The sequence below is a fragment of the Alligator sinensis genome, unplaced genomic scaffold (genome assembly GCF_000455745.1).
Source record: "Alligator sinensis unplaced genomic scaffold, ASM45574v1 scaffold63_1, whole genome shotgun sequence".
NCBI lineage: Eukaryota > Metazoa > Chordata > Crocodylia > Alligatoridae > Alligator > Alligator sinensis.
In genome coordinates, this window is record NW_005842811.1 from 466,847 (window position 1) to 471,562 (window position 4,716).

A 4,716-nucleotide genomic window follows, 5' to 3' on the forward strand; every position below is an offset into this window, starting at 1 on the left:
TTACCTTTTTGGGGCTGCTGCTGCCACTGCTGTAGCCATCAGCTTCACTCTGGGGGCGGCAGCCCTGTGGCGAGGCTCCCTGGGAGCTGGACCTGGTGCCCTGCTAACTTCCCCTCCCCAGGACCCCATCCATACATACTGGGTGCAGGGCTGCACCTACTGTGACAGATTCCCTGGGGGCGAGGAGGGAAGCACCATTCTGCTCGTTTCACTTGCCCCCCTATGCCCCGGATATGCTGCTTGGTGTGATGCTGTGCTGCCATGCTCCTATGGCTGGGCAGGGGCAGCGCGGGGTTGCCCCTGCTATGGCAAAGACTCCTGGTGGGTGGCAATTCTGGTGCCCGCTCATAATCAGTGCCCAGGGCTACAGGTTACACTACTGCTTAGAATACAAGTATGGAGCCATTGTGGGATAAAATTAATCAGATTAAAGGTGAGGAAGGCCATCATGTTTGATTTGCCGCTGTGAGATCTGAACGCTGTACAGAAGGCAAGTTTGTCAAATGGTAGAGTTCCCCCACAGGCATCCTTACGCCCTAGTCCACATAAGGCAGTACAGAAGCTGATTTTGGATCTGTGGAGTCTTTTATCATGAAGTCTCATGGCTCAGATGGACAGTGCACAAATGCCTAAGCAGCCTCAATACGGTGAGCTGGAGTGCAGGAGCAGGAACCGATTGACTGTGAAAACACTTCAAGGACACCCTAAGGTGCACCTGGCTGAGTGTCACCTACCAGCTATCTCTTTTAAGCTCTCAGTCATCAAAAGGCAGTAATGGGGCATCAAGGTGAGGGAAGGAACCAGCCTTTTTGAGCAGCAAGGCTATGCCTTGCAGCCAGGAAAGCATGCTAGGTGAAGGACCAGGCTGCTTCACATGCTGAATGGTTCTGCAACTGCAAACAAATTTCCATTCTCTGCACCCGTTCAAAATGTTTGTTTCTACTCCGCTGAGCCTATGGGTAGGCTGACTCCTTGTCCAAGCTGTGTAATGTGAAGATGGAGGGGAAGCTGTGTAGATAAGACTATTGAAATGTCACGCTGGGTCAGAGCAAGCATCTGTCGAGTCCAGTAACTTGTCTCCGACAAAGGCAAGTACTAGTTGCTCCGGTAGAAAGGTCAGCAAGCATCTTGGCAGACAGTTCTAGGAGCATACAGGTATGTTCTTGCTAACCTTGATCCAATTGGTTTGTTCATACCCTGAAACAGGAGGGTTTATATCCCTTGTAAAAATCTCAGTGCGAGTTGCATACAACACCACTGGGGTCTGGCAAGGGTGAACGGTGATTTGTGAGCATTGACAGCAGCAATGTAAGTAGCTTCTTAGTTTGCTGGTCCTCAGGAGCTGCTTCAAGGCCTCTTATCTGCAGAGTGGCAGAGCCAGATTTGCAAATCCAAGCACGGCGGCTCACTTGGTCGGTCTGTCTACTGCAATGGCTTCAGCGGAGAACACCTGCAAGCTCACGCTTAGCTGGGGGAAATTCCTTTTCTTTAAACTGATGATTTTGAAACTTGTAATCAGTGTGAGAAGGAGGTGCAGGGGGACTACAGATCAGTGAGGATTGGGAGAGGGAGGGTTTTCCCCCAGAACTACAGTCTCTGGGCCAGATCCTCTGCTGGAAGAAGTTGGTCCAGCTCCACTGATTTCAGTGGGGCTACATGGATTTACACCAACAGAAGTTCTGGTCTTTTAATTACAAACTCAGGAAATATTGTGATTCTTGCAGTGAGGAGATGGAGGGGATGGGACTTGTCTGTGGGAAAAATGCTCATTTGTATTTCTGACTTGCATATGAATGCTTGAAACATGACCTGATACTGGGGTGGGTGTGTCTTCATGTGTCTGTCTGTCTGCGCTGGTCGGTGTTACCATGCTGTTAGACTAGACTTTATTCGGGAAATATCAGACATGATAGGAAGGGGTAGGGGTGGTGTTTTTTCACAGAACGAGCTCAAAGAATCCTGAATAGAGATTACTGCACTCATTCCTGTTTCTTCTCTTCCTGCTTCTAGTTCAGTATAATAAAAGGGTATGGTCATTTGTAAAGAAAGGCAATCTAGCATTTTAAAGACTCTCTTAAGCCTAATGGAACGATGTGTTGTACTTTAATAACTCCCAAAGGGTGTGATAATAGCTTGTAGGTGACTTAAAATTCCCTTAAATGTTGGCCATTAGAGAACATCAGGACAGCTTGTTCTGGAATTATTTTGCAGGAAAAATACCACATGTACAGCATTAGTTGTCAGCATCAACTCAGTTCAGCTTTCTGTTGGGTAACATGAGTTTTCTCAAATGTTAATTGATGAGATCACAGAGTCAATATAATTATGCAGGAAGAAGATGTGGGATATATGGGATACATCACGTTCCCATACGAATAACATTGTTACCCAACCTTCAGCCCTGAAGCAGCATTTCCAGCAATGGCACCTTAAACACAGTTGTTATTAAAAACCACCAATTGCTCGGTTTTTGTCTAAATAATGAGGAACCCTAGAGCTGACTGGCTGTTAAACACAAGAATGGGGGTATTCCTGGAATGCGGTCATACTCTTGGCTAAGGACATACATATCTCAACCCACGCCTACAACCCACGCAGCACACAACTGTACAGAAACATCAGCCACTCTCCTATGCAATGACCCTCCATCCTCTATCCTCCTGCAGCTGAACATCACTTCTGTCATGCCAGCTCCTCAGGGCTTTAATCCACAGGTTCTGCCAAAACTCTAGTTCTTTCACATGATAGTATGATACTTCCCACCCAGCCAGTGACCTTCTCTCCTTCAGTCACAGTTACCTTTGCATGCCGGAGTGTAGGTGTGAATTCGAGATGTAGCTTTCATTAGACAGGAAATACTTTTACTACACTACATCTTTCTGCTGTCAAGTAAGGATGTTGTAAAGTAAGTTTAATGTGCTTAATGTCTTTCCAAAATGCACACAGGCAGGTGCATTAGTGCGGAGTATTTGGCTCTTTAGGATCACCTGTTCTAATCTAAGGAGAACACGCAACTTCCCTGAAGTTACTGTCTGGCCAAGGAGCAGAGGAGCTATAACACTACCTGAATGTCTGTCCTCGTAACTTGTCTTGTTGATTGTAGCTAAGAACCGTGCAGCTTTCTTTCTTGTTCTGTTATAAATGTCCAGATCAGTCACACAAATGCAAACTATCAAATGCTAAGTGTGTCAAAAGAGCGCTGCTTTCAACAGTTCTCCAAGTTAAATGCCCCGCGCGTTAAGTATTCTTAAAAGATATTGACTGTTAAGCTACAAATCACGTGCTCCAAATGGACATATTCCATCTGTGATAAGAGAGAGAATGCTTTTATGGAGCAAGCACGGTTAAACTGCTAGCCCAGTCGGCACACTAGCTCTAGCAATGCAAACTTGATTAAATTGAACCTGATCAACTGTCCACACGCAGACTGGCAGTGATTTAACTGAGCCAGTACCAAATCACACACCTGGTCAAATAATAATATGCTATTAACAGATGAAACCTCAGGTAGGAATGGTGCTAGCAAGAGAGAGAAATACAATAATTGAACTTTTAAAAGACGAAAATCCCTCCATGATTTGATCTTTCCACTCCTTAATGCTACCTAGATTTTTCAGTGCTGTGATAGTAGATACCGTTATAACATCCTGAAACAAAGTATCAGGAGGAGATCCAAGTTTAATTAAAAAGATAACACCAGGGGGTGGGAAAAATCTTAAACCAACTTTTTCAATATTGGTGATGCAGTTTGGCACCTAAATCCATAGTCAGCTGCCTCCATGAAAGTGGCCTAATTTTTAGAGGAGCTGAATTCCAGTGGCTCTTGAAGCACTTTCTAGTAAAATCTGCTTTATTTGTTACTCCAGGAGGATTGATAAAAATGGCTAATTATCAGGGAGAGACTAATTATCAGGAGTTAGCGATCTTCACCTTTCTGTAAGATATATTTTGTATGTCATTTCATAGACATTATAGATTTCATAGACATTAGGGCTGGAAGGGACCTCGGAAGATCATCGAGTCCAGCCCCCTGCCCAAAGGGCAGGAAGTCAGCTGGGGTCATAGGATCCCAGCAAGATAAGCATCCAGTTTCATCTTGAAGGTGTTCAATGTAGGCGCTTGAACCACCTCCGGTGGCAGGCTGTTCCAGACCTTGGGGGCTCGGACAGTAAAGAAATTCTTCCTTATGTCCAGCCTGAAACGATCTTGAAGTAGTTTGTGACCATTCGACCTCGTCATCCCTTGGAGCGCTCTGGTGAACAAACTGTGCGGGCCGGGAGCGACCCAAGCCTTTTTTCGTGCTGCACGCGGGCTGTGGCCAGCAGCCTGGGCACGCTGGATCGGAGAGGGAGGGCGACGAGCTGGAGTTAGGCACAAACGCTTAGCGGTAGATTTTAAAGATTGTTTACTTACACCGAGATGGCAGTGGTGTAGGCTGGAGAACTTGCTTGAGTTGTGGTTACAGACACAGACAACACGAACGGTCACGTGGAGTTTGCTAGGCTCCACGGAACAGAGCTCCGGATGCTCTGGGTGAACACGCCACCAAAATCGGAATCGGAGATACGTCTTATAAAATTTGCGCTCGAAGACGGGAAGAGGTGGGCGATGGATCAGGTCGCCAAGCTCCTCTGAATCTCACACAGGGTCTCTATTACCCTGCCGTGTACCCAGAGTCCCCACGAGATGGATGTGGAGTCCTCTACGGCTTGGGCA

General features: G+C 46.4%; 1 protein-coding gene across 1 annotated transcript in view; it reads left to right on the forward strand.

The window, feature by feature from the left end:
• Positions 1-4,716, forward strand: part of RAB3B (RAB3B, member RAS oncogene family) — a 117,569-nt gene that overhangs the window by 95,571 nt on the left and 17,282 nt on the right. The gene's annotated exons all lie outside the window — the stretch shown is intronic.